We start from the raw sequence: 23,088 nt of genomic DNA, 5'->3' as shown, positions 1-23,088 counted from the left end.
AGGAACTGGGACTGTTTAATCTGCAGAAGAGGAAGCTGAGGGAATTATGGTGTGGTCTGGCTTCAGCTCTCAACTACTTCCACGTTGAGCAAGGACAGCTTGTACTCACAGAAGGCACTGGCTGCTTGGGTTCAAGGTTCCTGCAGAGCTCAGGCTATCTCTCTTCATTAGTGAGGTCGTCCTGTCACCTAGGCAGAGAGAAGAAAATGCAGCTATGAAATTAGACCACTGGAATCGTGAGACTCGTTCTGTGTGCGACTCCAGGAGAATCCAAACCTAACCTTGGAGCTGCCCTGAAGAGCTCCTCTTTGGAAAAGTCTCGCTGCCGGGCCCCACAAACCCCACACCCTCTGTCAGCAAACCGGATGTACGAGCTGAAGAGTGTCGACAGAAACTGTACGTGGACAGCTCAGGAAGATCCTGCCAGTCCCAGCACACCAGACCTGGAATGATCAAAGAAAGTCCGTTAACATCTGTCTGTGTGTCGGCTCATAGCTTGAGGAGAACCCCCGAACTCCTTCAGGACCCCCCCAGATTCCCCAACTTAGATGCCCACAAAACCCCTTTGGAGGCACCCAAACCCCCCATCTGATACGCCCAGCTCCGTTTTAGGTACCCCCAGACGCTTCTAATGTCCCCAGACCCGCTGGTGGACCAGCCCAGAACCCCCTGACACTATCCCAGACCCTTTCAGGGGGCTCCACACCCCTTCTAGATGCCCACAAAACCCCTTCATATGCCAAAAGAAACCTTTATCTGCCTCCAAACCCCATTTGGGGGCCACTCAGACCCCTTAGCAGCGGGTGGCAGCAACCAAGTCTGTTGCTCTCACCAATGAAACCAGGATGTTAGGAAGAAGGTCTTCATAGAATAGAATAGAGCAGGTTGAAAGAGAGATTGGCCTTTGGAATGTGCTGCCCAGGGAGGTGGTGGAGTCACCATCACTGGAAGTGTTTAGAAAGAGACTGGATGAGGCACTCAGTGCCATGGTTTAGTTGATTGGAATGGGATGGAATGGACCAGGTTGGAAGAGACCTTCAAGATCATCGTGTCCAAGCTATCATCCAACACCACCTAATCAACTAAACCATGCAACCAAGCACCCTATCCAGTCTCCTCCTGAACACCTCCAAAGATGGTGACTCCACCACCTCCCTGGGCAGCCCATTCCAATGGGCAATCACTCTCTCTGTGCAGAACCTCTTCCTAACCTCTAGCCTAAACCTCCCCTGGCACAGCTTGAGACTGTGTCCTCTTGTTCTGGTGCTGCTTGCCTGGAAGAAGAGACCAACCCCCACCTGGCTACAACCTCCCTTCAGGGAGTCGTAGAAAGCAAGAAGGTCTCCCCTGAGCCTCCTCTTCTCCAGGCTAAGCAACCCCAGCTCCCTCAGCCTCTCCTCACAGGCCTGTGCTCCAAACCCCTCCCCAGCTTTGTTGCCCTTCTCCGGACACCTTCCAGCAACTCAACGTCTTGCTTAAACGGAGGGGCCCAGAACTGGACACGGGACTCAAGGTGTGCCCTAACCAGTGCCAAGTGCAGGGGCAGAATGACCTCCCTGCTCCTGCTGGCCACTCTGATCCTGATATTGGCCAGGTTGCCAGTGGCCTTCTTGGCCACCCGTGCACGCTGCTGGTCACGACCAGAAGACAGGGATCGGAAGAGTCTTTGGCCAAGCTGTAAGCCTCTTCCTAACATCCAGCCTAAACCTCCCCTGGCACAGCTTGAGACTGTGTCCTCTTGTTCTGGTGCTGCTTGCCTGGGAGAAGAGACCAACCCCCACCCGGCTACAACCAGAACTGAGGGGACTGCAATCTTCGCAGCTTCAGCTTTCCTTCTCTGCTACTTCTTTTTTCAGATGGATTTTTTTTCCATAGCGACCACCGGGACGCTGCCCCCCTGGCGCGAGCAGAGCCGGGCTAGGGCGCAGGCGCCGGATCCATAGCGACCACCGGGACGCTGCCCCTCTGGCGCCAGCAGAGCCGGGCTAGGGCGCAGGCGCCGGATCCATAGCGACACTCGAGTCAAGCTCTCCGCTCTTCCCTTAAGAATTTTCGAGCATTCGGCGCAGTTAGGCTGCAGAAATTAGCTCCCACGGGGCGGCACACGCCGCGGCACGGCTGCACTGCGGCCATTACACACAGGGTTGAGCACTGAGCTCCCACGGGGCGACACACGCCGCGGTACGGCTGCACTGCCGGCCATTACACACCGGGTGGCAGCATTGAGCTCCCCCGGGGCGGCACACGCCGCGGCACGGCTGCACTGCCCGCCATTACACACAGGGTGGCAGCATTGAGCTCCCACGGGGCCTCTGGGTACGGTTGAGGCAGCAGCCGCCACCCCCGCAGAGCCCCACCGGCCAAGCCCGGACACGCCCCACCCCCCCCCCCAAAAGCCCCGCGCTGCCCCGCCGGTGGCCACCCCCCCAAGCCCCGCGCACCTCCAGCGGCTGCTATAGAGAAACCCCACAAAGCAGCAGAGACTGGCACTGACCTGGGACACAGCAGAAGAGCTGCAACCTCTACGAGCCACAACCCTGAAAGCATCTGGCGCCATGTTGTTGACGGCGGTGCCATGCTGGGGGGTGGGGTTCAGGCTGGGGGGCGGTGACACGCTGGAGGGGGGCGGTGACACGCTGGGGGGGGCGGTGACACGCTGGGGGGGGCGGTGACACGCTGGGGGGGGGCGGTGACACGCTGGGGGGGCGGTGACACGCTGGGGGGGGCGGTGACACGCTGGGGGGGCGGTGACACGCTGGGGGGGCGGTGACACGCTGGGGAGGCGGTGCCACGCTGAGGAGGCGGTGACACGCTGGAGGGGGGGCGGTGACACGCTGGGGGGGGGCGGTGACACGCTGGGGGGAGGCGGTGACACGCTGGAGGGGGGGCGGTGACACGCTGAGGGGGGCGGTGACACGCTGGAGGGGGGCGGTGACACGCTGGAGGGGGGCGGTGACACGCTGGAGGGGGGCGGTGACACGCTGGAGGGGGGCGGTGACACGCTGGAGGGGGGCGGTGACACGCTGGGGGGGGGCGGTGACACGCTGGGGGGGGGCGGTGACACGCTGGGGGGGGCGGTGACACGCTGGGGGGGGCGGTGACACGCTGGGGGGGGCGGTGACACGCTGGGGGGGGCGGTGACACGCTGGGGGGGGCGGTGACACGCTGGGGGGGGGCGGTGACACGCTGGGGGGGGCGGTGACACGCTGGGGGGGGCGGTGACACGCTGGGGGGGGCGGTGACACGCTGGGGGGGGCGGTGACACGCTGGGGGGGGCGGTGACACGCTGGGGGGGGCGGTGACACGCTGGGGGGGCGGTGCCACGCTGGGGAGGCGGTGACACGCTGGAGGGGGGCGGTGACACGCTGAGGGGGCGGTGACACGCTGGGGGGGCGGTGACACGCTGGAGGGGGGCGGTGACACGCTGGGGGGGGCGGTGCCACGCTGGGGAGGCGGTGACACGCTGGAGGGGGGCGGTGCCACGCTGAGGGGGCGGTGCCACGCTGAGGGGGCGGTGCCTGCGTTGTCACCTCACTCTCAGCTTTCCATTGGGTTTTATTCCCCTCCAAGACAACACGTTGAGTTCAGAGCAGCTGAGGAGCCCTGGGGAACACCTGTACAGAAATGTTCCTCCAAGAGCTGTCAGAAAAACGTTCGTTCCGCCAGCAGGCAGCTCTGGCTTCAGAGCAAAAGCCTTCTGTGATCATTCTGTTTAGCTCAGCACCAGCTGCAGCCGTCGGTATTACCAAACTACACAGTAATGGCCTCCTCCCGGTGCCCTCCCGGTCCCAACAGTTTCCCCCCACCAAAGGACTGGCAGAGAACTGGAAGCGACTGGGAAGCAGATCCGGGCTAGGGCGCAGGCGCCGGATCCATAGCGACGCTCGAGTCAAGCTCTCCGCTCTCCCCCTAAGAATTTTCGAGCATTCAGCGCAGTTAGGCTGCAGAAATCAGCTCCCCCGGGGCGGCACACGCCACGGCACGGCTGCACTGCCGGCCGTTACACACCGGGTGGCAGCACTGAGCACCTTCCTGGGCGTGGGCAGCAGCCGGGCCCCCACGTGGGTTTTATTTTCCAATGCTAAAAGCCTTTTAGAAGCAGAGAGGGCAGACAGGGGTCGTTTCCAAAGCTTTCTTACGCACCAGTCACTCCAAGCCCTCCCTCTCCAGCTGCAAACCAGAGGTTTGCCTCCGCCTCGCCTCACCCCAGTACTTACACTTTTAAAGATAGTGTGGTCCCCTCGGAGAATTTTCAGCACTTTAGGGGGGGGCCCCCAGCCCTCGCTCACCTGCTCCTCTGCTGCAGCAGCCCCCTGCCCCACGTGGCAGAACCAGCCCACCCACAATCCCCCCACTCCCTTTGATTCACCCCCAAAAAGGCACAAAATAAAGCAAACTGCCCAGCCAGCACCTCCTGCCTTTCACAGCAAGGACTGAACATTGCAGCTTTGGCCAAGACTATCAGCCCAAAGGAAGGCCTGGCCCCTGAGGAACTAAATGCAAGTGAACTATCTGACACCACCACAGTCCTGTGAATGTTGCAAAGCAGTAGTGCATGCAGTATAATAATTCGAAAGTTAAGGGCTGCTCAAGCTTTACACAAAGTATCCTATTCAGTTTTGGGTTCCACTTAACACAAAGTAAAAGTATAAAAGGTCAGAGGGAAAGCCAACGCTACCTCTGAACTACAGCAAGAAATACTGGAATCAAGGGGCCCTTTCTTCTGCTACTAATAGATGAAGAGAACATGAAAACTGATGGGCTAAACCAACAGGGCAAGATTAGAATAACTAGTAGAGAGAACGGAAGATACAAAGCTTCAACTACATCTGTTTAGCAACGACTCCTACCAGATAACTTCCATGCCATAACTTTACTGAATTCAAACAAGCCAGCTGGCGAAGCGTCTCGCTTACAGGCGGCCGACGAGGACACGCGCAGAAGGAAGAGGCGAGGGAACAAGTCCTGAGCTTTGCTGCAGGCTGTCCTGCGGCTTCCCCTACCGACTCTTTCCCGTACACCACCGCAGAATGAGTTGGGTGAATTTTGTCTCAAACCCATTAAACCCTTTGGTGGTTTCAGCTTCCCGAGGATGTGTCGGCACAAGTCCTTGTCGGGGCACCGCAAACAGGGAGAGACAAAGCTCCGAGATCCAGGAAGAGGACGGCTGAGCAGACACTTCTAAAAGAGAGAAACTTCATCAGCTGAACCTCACACTTCTCCCAGCTTTGCAACAGCAAAGAACTTTGTGAACAACACAGTGGTGCTCCTAAGGAGGTCACCAGCTTGCAAGTTACAGGAGAAATAAAAACCTTTTTATTACAGAAGCACTGGCAAAAATTTACGGACAGGAACAGCAGACGAGGAAATTCTGCAATTGAGCTAACGATAGACATCAGGCCTAGGATCTGGCTACCCTGACAAAGGATGCCAACAGGACAGAGTGAGGCCTCAGCAGCACTCCCAAAAAGCCCCACAGAGAGCCACAGGCTCTGGCCCGTGCCCCACCTACGGGCCGGCCCTCCTGGCAGCAGCGCAACACCACCTCTTCAGGAGCCCAGGGACTGACCTCAGCCCCCTAAGGGCCAGGCAAGGTTGGTTCCTGTTAGCTGCCTAAAGCAGCCTCCCCAGCCCTGCTTACAGGGACCTTGGGCTGCTGCTGGGGACAGAAGGGGGAATGGAGGGCTCCACAACTCGTCACACAGACCCCGAGCACAGGGCTGTTAAGCTGACAGGGTGCCAAGGGAACAGGCTGCCACGAAGGCACAGACCCAGGCCCTGAACTACAGGGTGGGTCACCTTGCCGCAGCAACACGACCCAGCGGCTTCGCTGTGTCCGACGAATAAAAGGAGGAAGTTCCACAGGAACAGAAGGGAAAACCTTTTCACTGTGTGTGCCAGAGCCCTGGAGCAGGCTGCCCAGAGAGTTAGTGGAGTCTCTGGAGACATTCAAAACCTGCCCCAGGTGATCCTGCACTGGCACAGGGGTTGGACCGGATGCTATTTTGGGGTCCCTTCCAACCCCTAACACTCAGTGATTCTGTGATTAGCTATGCTGGTGACAGAGTCTCACTGAGTGCTCTTTAAAATGTTTTTCTTTTCTTTCAGCCTAGGAGTTTCATATTTAAATATACCTTCTGCTCTGTCTTCCCCCTTCCTTCTTCCATCTTGCGTCTAAAAACTAGGAGAGCTTGATGAGGTGTATCCTGGGCGTCCCAATGTAACACATCTCAATTGCATACATGGATTTTGTAATCTTTTGCCCCATTGCTTGCACAGGGTGGATTAAGTTCATTACTTAGAGCTTGTCAGGACAGCTGTTGAAGTGTCCTGTGCAATGCAGGAGGAGTTGAATCCCATAGGAAACCACATTACTGTGCTTTGTCAGCCTGGTTATGGTCAGAAACCTCCTTCATTTTTTTTTCTCTTAAACAGATATATCACATGAGTCCCCAGAATTAATTTGCCTCTTCTCATAATTATTTCTTTAAAACTGTCTTAGAAGTGTCACTGTCCTTCCCTCTCCCTTTCTCTAGATACTGGCCTCCTGAGCCCATGGCAGACTTGCACAGAGCTACTGCGAGCACCACTCTGCACGGCCTCTGGGGGGCTTTCAAGCACAGGCACCCCTGGAGAATCCAAACCTAACCTTGCAGCTGGCCTTAGAGCTCCTCTTTGGAAAACTGTCGCTGCCAGGGCCCACAAACCCAACATCCTCTGTCAGCAACCTGGATGTAAGAGCTGAAAAGTGTCAACAGAAATTGTACTTGGGCAGCTCAGGAAGATCCTTCAATGAAAGAGCTGGCTCCTCCTGAAGGGCAAGTATGAATGGAGCTTTCAAAGTACCACACTTCAGAGCCTCCTACTTGCTAGCACTAAGACAATTGTTCATGTAGAACAACTGGCCACTCACTTCAACAAACCCCATAGAACTGGCTCCTATCAACTCTCCAGAAGACACTGCTGCACTAGCTTGGCTGCCTGACCGGCTCAGTTCAGGTGGCTTAGGATCTCACAGAGGGTACCACAAGAACTGAGGGGACTGCAGTCTTTGCAGCTTCAGCTTTCCTTCTCTGCTACTTCTTTTTTCAGATGGATTTTTTTTCAAAGGGACTGCTGGACAGCAGAACAGGATGGATGGCCAGGCCCCAAGAGCGGTGGGGAACAGAGTTAAACCCAGCCGGTGGCCGGCCGGGCACAAGTGGTGTTCCCCAGGACACCCCTTGTGAGAGAGTGAGTCCAGAGAAGGGCCACAAAGCTGGTGAGGGGTCTGGATAACAAGTCTTATGAGGAGTGGCTGAAGGAACTGGGACTGTTTAATCTGCAGAAGAGGAAGCTAAGGGAATTATGGTGTGGTCTGGCTTCAGCTCTCAACTAGTTCCACGTTGAACAAGGACAGCTTGTACTCACAGAAGGCACTGGCTGCTTGGGCTCAAGGTTCCTGTAGAGCTCAGGTCTCTGAGACTTCTGAACAGCTGTGCTTAGCCCAAAATCAGACAGTTTCACATCACCCTGGGAAAAAAAAAATCCAAGAAAAGAATTCAGAAAGATTGTGCTTGAGCAAAAGAAAAGGTTTAACCGCTGCACAGCCTCCTGAGCCCATGGCAGGCTTGCAGAGCTACTGTGAGCACCACTCTGCGCGGCCTCTGGGGGGTTTCAAGCACAGGCACTCCAGGAGACTGCAGGCACTCCATAGAGACTCCAAAACCTCACTGAGAACCCCCCAACTCCTTCAGGACCCCCACAGATTCCCCAACTTAGATGCCCACAAAACCCCTTTGGAGGCACCCAAACCCCCCATCTGATACGCCCAGCTCCGTTTTAGGTACCCCCAGACGCTTCTAATGTCCCCAGACCCGCTGGTGGACCAGCCCAGAACCCCCTGACACTATCCCAGACCCTTTCAGGGGGCTCCACACCCCTTCTAGATGCCCACAAAACCCCTTCACACGCCAAAAGAAACCTTTACCTGCCTCCAAACCCCATTTGGGGCCCACTCAGACCCCTTAGCAGCGGGTGGCAGCAACCAAGTCTGTTGCTCTCACCAATTAAACCCTTTGGTGCTCTCAGCTCTCTGACCCTGTGTCAGTGCAAGTCCTTGTCAGCCGGTACCTTTGTCCTGATCCAGGCGGAGAGAGAACTGCCAGGAACACAGCTTCGCCACTCCGCTTGCGGCACGCCTGCTGCCGAGGGCAGCCTCCTCCGCAGCCTGCCCGAGAGGAACACGGCCCCCGGGGCCGGGGGACAAACAAAAGCCTTCCACAAAGGAAACAAGGGAAGTCTCTTGGCCACTCTTCACGTGCCGAGTGCGATTGTCATGTGGAACACACCGCGGCATCTGGAATGAGTTTAAGCCCAGGTCTATGGCAGCACAGAGGTTCCTGGAATATCCCGGTACATCGATCCACAGGAGGTTGTCTTTCGGTCCCCAGTCTGATGCTTTGCAGCACAGCCATCACACCATTTCTCTCGAGTGCTTTGAACTGACAATTCATACAGGAGAATAAAACCAAACAGGAGTAAGCAGGTTGGAAAAGAACTTTGATCATCACCGGGCCCAGCAAGAGGACACAGTCTCAGGCTGCACCAGGGGAGGTTTAGGCTAGAGGTTAGGAAGAGGTTCTGCACAGAGAGAGTGATGGCCCATTGGAATGGGCTGCCCAGGGAGGTGGTGGAGTCACCATCTTTGGAGGTGTTCAGGAGGAGACTGGATAGGGTGCTTGGTTGCATGGTTTAGTTGATTAGGTGGTGTTGGATGATAGGTTGGACACGATGATCTTGAAGGTCTCTTCCAACTCGGTCTGGTCTATTCTTTTCTATTCCATTCCATTCCATACCATTCCATTCCAACACCATCTAATCAACTAAACCATGGCACTGAGTGCCTCATCCAGTCTCTTTCTAAACACTTCCAGTGATGGTGACTCCCTGGGCACCACCTCACTGAGCAGCACATTCCAAAGGCCAATCTCTCTTTCAACCTGCTCTATTCTATTCTATGAAGACCTTCTTCCTAACATCCAGCCTAAACCTCCCCTGGCACAGCTTGAGACTGTGTCCTCTTGCTCTGGTGCTGCTTGCCTGGGAGAAGAGACCAACCCCCACCTGGCTACAACCAGAACTGAGGGGACTGCAATCTTTGCAGCTTCAGCTTTCCTTCTCTGCTACTTCCTTTTTCAGATGGATTTTTTTTCAAAGGGACTGCTGGACAGCAGAACAGGATGGACGGCCGGGCCCCAAGAGCGGTGGGGAACAGAGTTAAACCCAGCCGGTGGCCGGCCGGGCACAAGTGGTGTTCCCCAGGACACCCCTTGTGAGAGAGTGAGTCCAGAGAACGGCCACAAAGCTGGTGAGGGGTCTGGATAACAAGCCTTATGAGGAGTGGCTGAAGGAACTGGGACTGTTTAATCTGCAGAAGAGGAAGCTGAGGGAATTATGGTGTGGTCTGGCTTCAGCTCTCAACTACTTCCACGTTGAGCAAGGACAGCTTGTACTCACAGAAGGCACTGGCTGCTTGGGTTCAAGGTTCCTGCAGAGCTCAGGCTATCTCTCTTCATTAGTGAGGTCGTCCTGTCACCTAGGCAGAGAGAAGAAAATGCAGCTATGAAATTAGACCACTGGAATCGTGAGACTCGTTCTGTGTGCGACTCCAGGAGAATCCAAACCTAACCTTGGAGCTGCCCTGAAGAGCTCCTCTTTGGAAAAGTCTCGCTGCCGGGCCCCACAAACCCCACACCCTCTGTCAGCAAACCGGATGTACGAGCTGAAGAGTGTCGACAGAAACTGTACGTGGACAGCTCAGGAAGATCCTGCCAGTCCCAGCACACCAGACCTGGAATGATCAAAGAAAGTCCGTTAACATCTGTCTGTGTGTCGGCTCATAGCTTGAGGAGAACCCCCGAACTCCTTCAGGACCCCCCCAGATTCCCCAACTTAGATGCCCACAAAACCCCTTTGGAGGCACCCAAACCCCCCATCTGATACGCCCAGCTCCGTTTTAGGTACCCCCAGACGCTTCTAATGTCCCCAGACCCGCTGGTGGACCAGCCCAGAACCCCCTGACACTATCCCAGACCCTTTCAGGGGGCTCCACACCCCTTCTAGATGCCCACAAAACCCCTTCATATGCCAAAAGAAACCTTTATCTGCCTCCAAACCCCATTTGGGGGCCACTCAGACCCCTTAGCAGCGGGTGGCAGCAACCAAGTCTGTTGCTCTCACCAATGAAACCAGGATGTTAGGAAGAAGGTCTTCATAGAATAGAATAGAGCAGGTTGAAAGAGAGATTGGCCTTTGGAATGTGCTGCCCAGGGAGGTGGTGGAGTCACCATCACTGGAAGTGTTTAGAAAGAGACTGGATGAGGCACTCAGTGCCATGGTTTAGTTGATTGGAATGGGATGGAATGGACCAGGTTGGAAGAGACCTTCAAGATCATCGTGTCCAAGCTATCATCCAACACCACCTAATCAACTAAACCATGCAACCAAGCACCCTATCCAGTCTCCTCCTGAACACCTCCAAAGATGGTGACTCCACCACCTCCCTGGGCAGCCCATTCCAATGGGCAATCACTCTCTCTGTGCAGAACCTCTTCCTAACCTCTAGCCTAAACCTCCCCTGGCACAGCTTGAGACTGTGTCCTCTTGTTCTGGTGCTGCTTGCCTGGAAGAAGAGACCAACCCCCACCTGGCTACAACCTCCCTTCAGGGAGTCGTAGAAAGCAAGAAGGTCTCCCCTGAGCCTCCTCTTCTCCAGGCTAAGCAACCCCAGCTCCCTCAGCCTCTCCTCACAGGCCTGTGCTCCAAACCCCTCCCCAGCTTTGTTGCCCTTCTCCGGACACCTTCCAGCAACTCAACGTCTTGCTTAAACGGAGGGGCCCAGAACTGGACACGGGACTCAAGGTGTGCCCTAACCAGTGCCAAGTGCAGGGGCAGAATGACCTCCCTGCTCCTGCTGGCCACTCTGATCCTGATATTGGCCAGGTTGCCAGTGGCCTTCTTGGCCACCCGTGCACGCTGCTGGTCACGACCAGAAGACAGGGATCGGAAGAGTCTTTGGCCAAGCTGTAAGCCTCTTCCTAACATCCAGCCTAAACCTCCCCTGGCACAGCTTGAGACTGTGTCCTCTTGTTCTGGTGCTGCTTGCCTGGGAGAAGAGACCAACCCCCACCCGGCTACAACCAGAACTGAGGGGACTGCAATCTTCGCAGCTTCAGCTTTCCTTCTCTGCTACTTCTTTTTTCAGATGGATTTTTTTTCCATAGCGACCACCGGGACGCTGCCCCCCTGGCGCGAGCAGAGCCGGGCTAGGGCGCAGGCGCCGGATCCATAGCGACCACCGGGACGCTGCCCCTCTGGCGCCAGCAGAGCCGGGCTAGGGCGCAGGCGCCGGATCCATAGCGACACTCGAGTCAAGCTCTCCGCTCTTCCCTTAAGAATTTTCGAGCATTCGGCGCAGTTAGGCTGCAGAAATTAGCTCCCACGGGGCGGCACACGCCGCGGCACGGCTGCACTGCGGCCATTACACACAGGGTTGAGCACTGAGCTCCCACGGGGCGACACACGCCGCGGTACGGCTGCACTGCCGGCCATTACACACCGGGTGGCAGCATTGAGCTCCCCCGGGGCGGCACACGCCGCGGCACGGCTGCACTGCCCGCCATTACACACAGGGTGGCAGCATTGAGCTCCCACGGGGCCTCTGGGTACGGTTGAGGCAGCAGCCGCCACCCCCGCAGAGCCCCACCGGCCAAGCCCGGACACGCCCCCCCCCCCCCCCCCCAAAAGCCCCGCGCTGCCCCGCCGGTGGCCACCCCCCCAAGCCCCGCGCACCTCCAGCGGCTGCTATAGAGAAACCCCACAAAGCAGCAGAGACTGGCACTGACCTGGGACACAGCAGAAGAGCTGCAACCTCTACGAGCCACAACCCTGAAAGCATCTGGCGCCATGTTGTTGACGGCGGTGCCATGCTGGGGGGTGGGGTTCAGGCTGGGGGGCGGTGACACGCTGGAGGGGGGCGGTGACACGCTGGGGGGGGGCGGTGACACGCTGGGGGGGGGCGGTGACACGCTGGGGGGGGCGGTGACACGCTGGGGGGGGCGGTGACACGCTGGGGGGGGCGGTGACACGCTGGGGGGGGCGGTGACACGCTGGGGGGGCGGTGACACGCTGGGGAGGCGGTGCCACGCTGAGGAGGCGGTGACACGCTGGAGGGGGGCGGTGACACGCTGGGGGGGGCGGTGACACGCTGGGGGAGGCGGTGACACGCTGGAGGGGGGCGGTGACACGCTGAGGGGGGCGGTGACACGCTGGAGGGGGGGCGGTGACACGCTGGAGGGGGGCGGTGACACGCTGGAGGGGGGCGGTGACACGCTGGAGGGGGGCGGTGACACGCTGGGGGGGGCGGTGACACGCTGGGGGGGGCGGTGACACGCTGGGGGGGGCGGTGACACGCTGGGGGGGGGCGGTGACACGCTGGGGGGGGCGGTGACACGCTGGGGGGGGCGGTGACACGCTGGGGGGGCGGTGACACGCTGGGGGGGGCGGTGACACGCTGGGGGGGGGCGGTGACACGCTGGGGGGGGCGGTGACACGCTGGGGGGGCGGTGACACGCTGGGGGGGGCGGTGACACGCTGGGGGGGGGCGGTGACACGCTGGGGGCGGCGGTGACACGCTGGGGGGGCGGTGCCACGCTGGGGAGGCGGTGACACGCTGGAGGGGGGCGGTGACACGCTGAGGGGGCGGTGACACGCTGGGGGGGGCGGTGACACGCTGGAGGGGGGCGGTGACACGCTGGGGGGGCGGTGCCACGCTGGGGAGGCGGTGACACGCTGGAGGGGGGCGGTGCCACGCTGAGGGGGCGGTGCCACGCTGAGGGGGCGGTGCCTGCGTTGTCACCTCACTCTCAGCTTTCCATTGGGTTTTATTCCCCTCCAAGACAACACGTTGAGTTCAGAGCAGCTGAGGAGCCCTGGGGAACACCTGTACAGAAATGTTCCTCCAAGAGCTGTCAGAAAAACGTTCGTTCCGCCAGCAGGCAGCTCTGGCTTCAGAGCAAAAGCCTTCTGTGATCATTCTGTTTAGCTCAGCACCAGCTGCAGCCGTCGGTATTACCAAACTACACAGTAATGGCCTCCTCCCGGTGCCCTCCCGGTCCCAACAGTTTCCCCCCACCAAAGGACTGGCAGAGAACTGGAAGCGACTGGGAAGCAGATCCGGGCTAGGGCGCAGGCGCCGGATCCATAGCGACGCTCGAGTCAAGCTCTCCGCTCTCCCCCTAAGAATTTTCGAGCATTCAGCGCAGTTAGGCTGCAGAAATCAGCTCCCCCGGGGCGGCACACGCCACGGCACGGCTGCACTGCCGGCCGTTACACACCGGGTGGCAGCACTGAGCACCTTCCTGGGCGTGGGCAGCAGCCGGGCCCCCACGTGGGTTTTATTTTCCAATGCTAAAAGCCTTTTAGAAGCAGAGAGGGCAGACAGGGGTCGTTTCCAAAGCTTTCTTACGCACCAGTCACTCCAAGCCCTCCCTCTCCAGCTGCAAACCAGAGGTTTGCCTCCGCCTCGCCTCACCCCAGTACTTACACTTTTAAAGATAGTGTGGTCCCCTCGGAGAATTTTCAGCACTTTAGGGGGGGGCCCCCAGCCCTCGCTCACCTGCTCCTCTGCTGCAGCAGCCCCCTGCCCCACGTGGCAGAACCAGCCCACCCACAATCCCCCCACTCCCTTTGATTCACCCCCAAAAAGGCACAAAATAAAGCAAACTGCCCAGCCAGCACCTCCTGCCTTTCACAGCAAGGACTGAACATTGCAGCTTTGGCCAAGACTATCAGCCCAAAGGAAGGCCTGGCCCCTGAGGAACTAAATGCAAGTGAACTATCTGACACCACCACAGTCCTGTGAATGTTGCAAAGCAGTAGTGCATGCAGTATAATAATTCGAAAGTTAAGGGCTGCTCAAGCTTTACACAAAGTATCCTATTCAGTTTTGGGTTCCACTTAACACAAAGTAAAAGTATAAAAGGTCAGAGGGAAAGCCAACTCTACCTCTGAACTACAGCAAGAAATACTGGAATCAAGGGGCCCTTTCTTCTGCTACTAATAGATGAAGAGAACATGAAAACTGATGGGCTAAACCAACAGGGCAAGATTAGAATAACTAGTAGAGAGAACGGAAGATACAAAGCTTCAACTACATCTGTTTAGCAACGACTCCTACCAGATAACTTCCATGCCATAACTTTACTGAATTCAAACAAGCCAGCTGGCGAAGCGTCTCGCTTACAGGCGGCCGACGAGGACACGCGCAGAAGGAAGAGGCGAGGGAACAAGTCCTGAGCTTTGCTGCAGGCTGTCCTGCGGCTTCCCCTACCGACTCTTTCCCGTACACCACCGCAGAATGAGTTGGGTGAATTTTGTCTCAAACCCATTAAACCCTTTGGTGGTTTCAGCTTCCCGAGGATGTGTCGGCACAAGTCCTTGTCGGGGCACCGCAAACAGGGAGAGACAAAGCTCCGAGATCCAGGAAGAGGACGGCTGAGCAGACACTTCTAAAAGAGAGAAACTTCATCAGCTGAACCTCACACTTCTCCCAGCTTTGCAACAGCAAAGAACTTTGTGAACAACACAGTGGTGCTCCTAAGGAGGTCACCAGCTTGCAAGTTACAGGAGAAATAAAAACCTTTTTATTACAGAAGCACTGGCAAAAATTTACGGACAGGAACAGCAGACGAGGAAATTCTGCAATTGAGCTAACGATAGACATCAGGCCTAGGATCTGGCTACCCTGACAAAGGATGCCAACAGGACAGAGTGAGGCCTCAGCAGCACTCCCAAAAAGCCCCACAGAGAGCCACAGGCTCTGGCCCGTGCCCCACCTATGGGCCGGCCCTCCTGGCAGCAGCGCAACACCACCTCTTCAGGAGCCCAGGGACTGACCTCAGCCCCCTAAGGGCCAGGCAAGGTTGGTTCCTGTTAGCTGCCTAAAGCAGCCTCCCCAGTCCTGCTTACAGGGACCTTGGGCTGCTGCTGGGGACAGAAGGGGGAATGGAGGGCTCCACAACTCGTCACACAGACCCCGAGCACAGGGCTGTTAAGCTGACAGGGTGCCAAGGGAACAGGCTGCCACGAAGGCACAGACCCAGGCCCTGAACTACAGGGTGGGTCACCTTGCCGCAGCAACACGACCCAGCGGCTTCGCTGTGTCCGACGAATAAAAGGAGGAAGTTCCACAGGAACAGAAGGGAAAACCTTTTCACTGTGTGTGCCAGAGCCCTGGAGCAGGCTGCCCAGAGAGTTAGTGGAGTCTCTGGAGACATTCAAAACCTGCCCCAGGTGATCCTGCACTGGCACAGGGGTTGGACCGGATGCTATTTTGGGGTCCCTTCCAACCCCTAACACTCAGTGATTCTGTGATTAGCTATGCTGGTGACAGAGTCTCACTGAGTGCTCTTTAAAATGTTTTTCTTTTCTTTCAGCCTAGGAGTTTCATATTTAAATATACCTTCTGCTCTGTCTTCCCCCTTCCTTCTTCCATCTTGCGTCTAAAAACTAGGAGAGCTTGATGAGGTGTATCCTGGGCGTCCCAATGTAACACATCTCAATTGCATACATGGATTTTGTAATCTTTTGCCCCATTGCTTGCACAGGGTGGATTAAGTTCATTACTTAGAGCTTGTCAGGACAGCTGTTGAAGTGTCCTGTGCAATGCAGGAGGAGTTGAATCCCATAGGAAACCACATTACTGTGCTTTGTCAGCCTGGTTATGGTCAGAAACCTCCTTCATTTTTTTTTCTCTTAAACAGATATATCACATGAGTCCCCAGAATTAATTTGCCTCTTCTCATAATTATTTCTTTAAAACTGTCTTAGAAGTGTCACTGTCCTTCCCTCTCCCTTTCTCTAGATACTGGCCTCCTGAGCCCATGGCAGACTTGCACAGAGCTACTGCGAGCACCACTCTGCACGGCCTCTGGGGGGCTTTCAAGCACAGGCACCCCTGGAGAATCCAAACCTAACCTTGCAGCTGGCCTTAGAGCTCCTCTTTGGAAAACTGTCGCTGCCAGGGCCCACAAACCCAACATCCTCTGTCAGCAACCTGGATGTAAGAGCTGAAAAGTGTCAACAGAAATTGTACTTGGACAGCTCAGGAAGATCCTTCAATGAAAGAGCTGGCTCCTCCTGAAGGGCAAGTATGAATGGAGCTTTCAAAGTACCACACTTCAGAGCCTCCTACTTGCTAGCACTAAGACAATTGTTCATGTAGAACAACTGGCCACTCACTTCAACAAACCCCATAGAACTGGCTCCTATCAACTCTCCAGAAGACACTGCTGCACTAGCTTGGCTGCCTGACCGGCTCAGTTCAGGTGGCTTAGGATCTCACAGAGGGTACCACAAGAACTGAGGGGACTGCAGTCTTTGCAGCTTCAGCTTTCCTTCTCTGCTACTTCTTTTTTCAGATGGATTTTTTTTCAAAGGGACTGCTGGACAGCAGAACAGGATGGATGGCCAGGCCCCAAGAGCGGTGGGGAACAGAGTTAAACCCAGCCGGTGGCCGGCCGGGCACAAGTGGTGTTCCCCAGGACACCCCTTGTGAGAGAGTGAGTCCAGAGAAGGGCCACAAAGCTGGTGAGGGGTCTGGATAACAAGTCTTATGAGGAGTGGCTGAAGGAACTGGGACTGTTTAATCTGCAGAAGAGGAAGCTAAGGGAATTATGGTGTGGTCTGGCTTCAGCTCTCAACTAGTTCCACGTTGAACAAGGACAGCTTGTACTCACAGAAGGCACTGGCTGCTTGGGCTCAAGGTTCCTGTAGAGCTCAGGTCTCTGAGACTTCTGAACAGCTGTGCTTAGCCCAAAATCAGACAGTTTCACATCACCCTGGGAAAAAAAAAATCCAAGAAAAGAATTCAGAAAGATTGTGCTTGAGCAAAAGAAAAGGTTTAACCGCTGCACAGCCTCCTGAGCCCATGGCAGGCTTGCAGAGCTACTGTGAGCACCACTCTGCGCGGCCTCTGGGGGGTTTCAAGCACAGGCACTCCAGGAGACTGCAGGCACTCCATAGAGACTCCAAAACCTCACTGAGAACCCCCCAACTCCTTCAGGACCCCCACAGATTCCCCAACTTAGATGCCCACAAAACCCCTTTGGAGGCACCCAAACCCCCCATCTGATACGCCCAGCTCCGTTTTAGGTACCCCCAGACGCTTCTAATGTCCCCAGACCCGCTGGTGGACCAGCCCAGAACCCCCTGACACTATCCCAGACCCTTTCAGGGGGCTCCACACCCCTTCTAGATGCCCACAAAACCCCTTCACACGCCAAAAGAAACCTTTACCTGCCTCCAAACCCCATTTGGGGCCCACTCAGACCCCTTAGCAGCGGGTGGCAGCAACCAAGTCTGTTGCTCTCACCAATTAAACCCTTTGGTGCTCTCAGCTCTCTGACCCTGTGTCAGTGCAAGTCCTTGTCAGCCGGTACCTTTGTCCTGATCCAGGCGGAGAGAGAACTGCCAGGAACACAGCTTCGCCACTCCGCTTGCGGCACGCCTGCTGCCGAGGGCAGCCTCCTCCGCAGCCTGCCCGAGAGGAACACGGCCCCCGGGGCCGGGGGACAAACAAAAGCCTTCCACAAAGGAAACAAGGGAAGTCTCTTGGCCACTCTTCACGTGCCGAGTGCGATTGTCATGTGGAACACACCGCGGCATCTGGAATGAGTTTAAGCCCAGGTCTATGGCAGCACAGAGGTTCCTGGAATATCCCGGTACATCGATCCACAGGAGGTTGTCTTTCGGTCCCCAGTCTGATGCTTTGCAGCACAGCCATCACACCATTTCTCTCGAGTGCTTTGAACTGACAATTCATACAGGAGAATAAAACCAAACAGGAGTAAGCAGGTTGGAAAAGAACTTTGATCATCACCGGGCCCAGCAAGAGGACACAGTCTCAGGCTGCACCAGGGGAGGTTTAGGCTAGAGGTTAGGAAGAGGTTCTGCACAGAGAGAGTGATGGCCCATTGGAATGGGCTGCCCAGGGAGGTGGTGGAGTCACCATCTTTGGAGGTGTTCAGGAGGAGACTGGATAGGGTGCTTGGTTGCATGGTTTAGTTGATTAGGTGGTGTTGGATGATAGGTTGGACACGATGATCTTGAAGGTCTCTTCCAACTCGGTCTGGTCTATTCTTTTCTATTCCATTCCATTCCATACCATTCCATTCCAACACCATCTAATCAACTAAACCATGGCACTGAGTGCCTCATCCAGTCTCTTTCTAAACACTTCCAGTGATGGTGACTCCCTGGGCACCACCTCACTGAGCAGCACATTCCAAAGGCCAATCTCTCTTTCAACCTGCTCTATTCTATTCTATGAAGACCTTCTTCCTAACATCCAGCCTAAACCTCCCCTGGCACAGCTTGAGACTGTGTCCTCTTGCTCTGGTGCTGCTTGCCTGGGAGAAGAGACCAACCCCCACCTGGCTACAACCAGAACTGAGGGGACTGCAATCTTTGCAGCTTCAGCTTTCCTTCTCTGCTACTTCCTTTTTCAGATGGATTTTTTTTCAAAGGGACTGCTGGACAGCAGAACAGGATGGACGGCCGGGCCCCAAGAGCGGTGGGGAACAGAGTTAAACCCAGCCGGTGGACGGCCGGGCACAAGTGGTGTTCCCCAGGACACCCCTTGTGAGAGAGTGAGTCCAGAGAACGGCCACAAAGCTGGTGAGGGGTCTGGATAACAAGCCTTATGAGGAGTGGCTGAAGGAACTGGGACTGTTTAATCTGCAGAAGAGGAAGCTGAGGGAATTATGGTGTGGTCTGGCTTCAGCTCTCAACTACTTCCACGTTGAGCAAGGACAGCTTGTACTCACAGAAGGCACTGGCTGCTTGGGTTCAAGGTTCCTGCAGAGCTCAGGCTATCTCTCTTCATTAGTGAGGTCGTCCTGTCACCTAGGCAGAGAGAAGAAAATGCAGCTATGAAATTAGACCACTGGAATCGTGAGACTCGTTCTGTGTGCGACTCCAGGAGAATCCAAACCTAACCTTGGAGCTGCCCTGAAGAGCTCCTCTTTGGAAAAGTCTCGCTGCCGGGCCCCACAAACCCCACACCCTCTGTCAGCAAACCGGATGTACGAGCTGAAGAGTGTCGACAGAAACTGTACGTGGACAGCTCAGGAAGATCCTGCCAGTCCCAGCACACCAGACCTGGAATGATCAAAGAAAGTCCGTTAACATCTGTCTGTGTGTCGGCTCATAGCTTGAGGAGAACCCCCGAACTCCTTCAGGACCCCCCCAGATTCCCCAACTTAGATGCCCACAAAACCCCTTTGGAGGCACCCAAACCCCCCATCTGATACGCCCAGCTCCGTTTTAGGTACCCCCAGACGCTTCTAATGTCCCCAGACCCGCTGGTGGACCAGCCCAGAACCCCCTGACACTATCCCAGACCCTTTCAGGGGGCTCCACACCCCTTCTAGATGCCCACAAAACCCCTTCATATGCCAAAAGAAACCTTTATCTGCCTCCAAACCCCATTTGGGGGCCACTCAGACCCCTTAGCAGCGGGTGGCAGCAACCAAGTCTGTTGCTCTCACCAATGAAACCAGGATGTTAGGAAGAAGGTCTTCATAGAATAGAATAGAGCAGGTTGAAAGAGAGATTGGCCTTTGGAATGTGCTGCCCAGGGAGGTGGTGGAGTCACCATCACTGGAAGTGTTTAGAAAGAGACTGGATGAGGCACTCAGTGCCATGGTTTAGTTGATTGGAATGGGATGGAATGGACCAGGTTGGAAGAGACCTTCAAGATCATCGTGTCCAAGCTATCATCCAACACCACCTAATCAACTAAACCATGCAACCAAGCACCCTATCCAGTCTCCTCCTGAACACCTCCAAAGATGGTGACTCCACCACCTCCCTGGGCAGCCCATTCCAATGGGCAATCACTCTCTCTGTGCAGAACCTCTTCCTAACCTCTAGCCTAAACCTCCCCTGGCACAGCTTGAGACTGTGTCCTCTTGTTCTGGTGCTGCTTGCCTGGAAGAAGAGACCAACCCCCACCTGGCTACAACCTCCCTTCAGGGAGTCGTAGAAAGCAAGAAGGTCTCCCCTGAGCCTCCTCTTCTCCAGGCTAAGCAACCCCAGCTCCCTCAGCCTCTCCTCACAGGCCTGTGCTCCAAACCCCTCCCCAGCTTTGTTGCCCTTCTCCGGACACCTTCCAGCAACTCAACGTCTTGCTTAAACGGAGGGGCCCAGAACTGGACACGGGACTCAAGGTGTGCCCTAACCAGTGCCAAGTGCAGGGGCAGAATGACCTCCCTGCTCCTGCTGGCCACTCTGATCCTGATATTGGCCAGGTTGCCAGTGGCCTTCTTGGCCACCCGTGCACGCTGCTGGTCACGACCAGAAGACAGGGATCGGAAGAGTCTTTGGCCAAGCTGTAAGCCTCTTCCTAACATCCAGCCTAAACCTCCCCTGGCACAGCTTGAGACTGTGTCCTCTTGTTCTGGTGCTGCTTGCCTGGGAGAAGAGACCAACCCCCACCCGGCTACAACCAGAACTGAGGGGACTGCAATCTTCGCAGCTTCAGCTTTCCTTCTCTGCTACTTCTTTTTTCAGATGGATTTTTTTTCCATAGCGACCACCGGGACGCTGCCCCCCTGGCGCGAGCAGAGCCGGGCTAGGGCGCAGGCGCCGGATCCATAGCGACCACCGGGACGCTGCCCCTCTGGCGCCAGCAGAGCCGGGCTAGGGCGCAGGCGCCGGATCCATAGCGACACTCGAGTCAAGCTCTCCGCTCTTCCCTTAAGAATTTTCGAGCATTCGGCGCAGTTAGGCTGCAGAAATTAGCTCCCACGGGGCGGCACACGCCGCGGCACGGCTGCACTGCGGCCATTACACACAGGGTTGAGCACTGAGCTCCCACGGGGCGACACACGCCGCGGTACGGCTGCACTGCCGGCCATTACACACCGGGTGGCAGCATTGAGCTCCCCCGGGGCGGCACACGCCGCGGCACGGCTGCACTGCCCGCCATTACACACAGGGTGGCAGCATTGAGCTCCCACGGGGCCTCTGGGTACGGTTGAGGCAGCAGCCGCCACCCCCGCAGAGCCCCACCGGCCAAGCCCGGACACGCCCCCCCCCCCCCCCCAAAAGCCCCGCGCTGCCCCGCCGGTGGCCACCCCCCCAAGCCCCGCGCACCTCCAGCGGCTGCTATAGAGAAACCCCACAAAGCAGCAGAGACTGGCACTGACCTGGGACACAGCAGAAGAGCTGCAACCTCTACGAGCCACAACCCTGAAAGCATCTGGCGCCATGTTGTTGACGGCGGTGCCATGCTGGGGGGTGGGGTTCAGGCTGGGGGGCGGTGACACGCTGGAGGGGGGCGGTGACACGCTGGGGGGGGGCGGTGACACGCTGGGGGGGGCGGTGACACGCTGGGGGGGCGGTGACACGCTGGGGGGGGCGGTGACACGCTGGGGGGGGCGGTGACACGCTGGGGGGGCGGTGCCACGCTGGGGAGGCGGTGCCACGCTGAGGAGGCGGTGACACGCTGGAGGGGGGCGGTGACACGCTGGGGGGGGCGGTGACACGCTGGGGGAGGCGGTGACACGCTGGGGGAGGCGGTGACACGCTGGAGGGGGGCGGTGACACGCTGAGGGGGGCGGTGACACGCTGAGGGGGGCGGTGACACGCTGGAGGGGGGCGGTGACACGCTGGAGGGGGGCGGTGACACGCTGGAGGGGGGCGGTGACACGCTGGAGGGGGGCGGTGACACGCTGGGGGGGGCGGTGACACGCTGGGGGGGGCGGTGACACGCTGGGGGGGGCGGTGACACGCTGGGGGGGGCGGTGACACGCTGGGGGGGGCGGTGACACGCTGGGGGGGGCGGTGACACGCTGGGGGGGGGCGGTGACACGCTGGGGGGGGCGGTGACACGCTGGGGGGGGGCGGTGACACGCTGGGGGGGGCGGTGACACGCTGGGGGGGGCGGTGACACGCTGGGGGGGGGCGGTGACACGCTGGGGGGGGGCGGTGACACGCTGGGGGGGCGGTGACACGCTGGGGAGGCGGTGACACGCTGGAGGGGGGCGGTGACACGCTGAGGGGGCGGTGACACGCTGGGGGGGCGGTGACACGCTGGAGGGGGGCGGTGACACGCTGGGGGGGGCGGTGCCACGCTGGGGAGGCGGTGACACGCTGGAGGGGGGCGGTGACACGCTGAGGGGGCGGTGCCACGCTGAGGGGGCGGTGCCTGCGTTGTCACCTCACTCTCAGCTTTCCATTGGGTTTTATTCCCCTCCAAGACAACACGTTGAGTTCAGAGCAGCTGAGGAGCCCTGGGGAACACCTGTACAGAAATGTTCCTCCAAGAGCTGTCAGAAAAACGTTCGTTCCGCCAGCAGGCAGCTCTGGCTTCAGAGCAAAAGCCTTCTGTGATCATTCTGTTTAGCTCAGCACCAGCTGCAGCCGTCGGTATTACCAAACTACACAGTAATGGCCTCCTCCCGGTGCCCTCCCGGTCCCAACAGTTTCCCCCCACCAAAGGACTGGCAGAGAACTGGAAGCGACTGGGAAGCAGATCCGGGCTAGGGCGCAGGCGCCGGATCCATAGCGACGCTCGAGTCAAGCTCTCCGCTCTCCCCCTAAGAATTTTCGAGCATTCAGCGCAGTTAGGCTGCAGAAATCAGCTCCCCCGGGGCGGCACACGCCACGGCACGGCTGCACTGCCGGCCGTTACACACCGGGTGGCAGCACTGAGCACCTTCCTGGGCGTGGGCAGCAGCCGGGCCCCCACGTGGGTTTTATTTTCCAATGCTAAAAGCCTTTTAGAAGCAGAGAGGGCAGACAGGGGTCGTTTCCAAAGCTTTCTTACGCACCAGTCACTCCAAGCCCTCCCTCTCCAGCTGCAAACCAGAGGTTTGCCTCCGCCTCGCCTCACCCCAGTACTTACACTTTTAAAGATAGTGTGGTCCCCTCGGAGAATTTTCAGCACTTTAGGGGGGGGCCCCCAGCCCTCGCTCACCTGCTCCTCTGCTGCAGCAGCCCCCTGCCCCACGTGGCAGAACCAGCCCACCCACAATCCCCCCA

The 23,088-nt window shown here is 57.5% G+C and overlaps 1 long non-coding RNA gene across 1 annotated transcript; it reads right to left on the bottom strand.

Annotated features, from left to right (window-relative positions):
* Nucleotides 1-4,353: 4,353 nt before the first annotated feature.
* On the bottom strand, nt 4,354-8,610 carry LOC137459601 (uncharacterized). The gene is made up of 3 exons (XR_010992414.1): nt 8,113-8,610; nt 7,411-7,512; nt 4,354-5,181 (listed from the first exon to the last, which is right to left on the bottom strand). It is a non-coding gene; the product is annotated as an uncharacterized lncRNA (long non-coding RNA).
* Between the last annotated feature and the right edge of the window lie 14,478 nt (nt 8,611-23,088).

Source organism: Melanerpes formicivorus, unplaced genomic scaffold, assembly GCF_026170545.1.
Source record: "Melanerpes formicivorus ecotype bairdi unplaced genomic scaffold, bMelFor1.0.p_v2 SCAF_381, whole genome shotgun sequence".
Taxonomy (NCBI): domain Eukaryota; kingdom Metazoa; phylum Chordata; class Aves; order Piciformes; family Picidae; genus Melanerpes; species Melanerpes formicivorus.
This window is presented reverse-complemented; position numbering and strand designations above follow the sequence as displayed.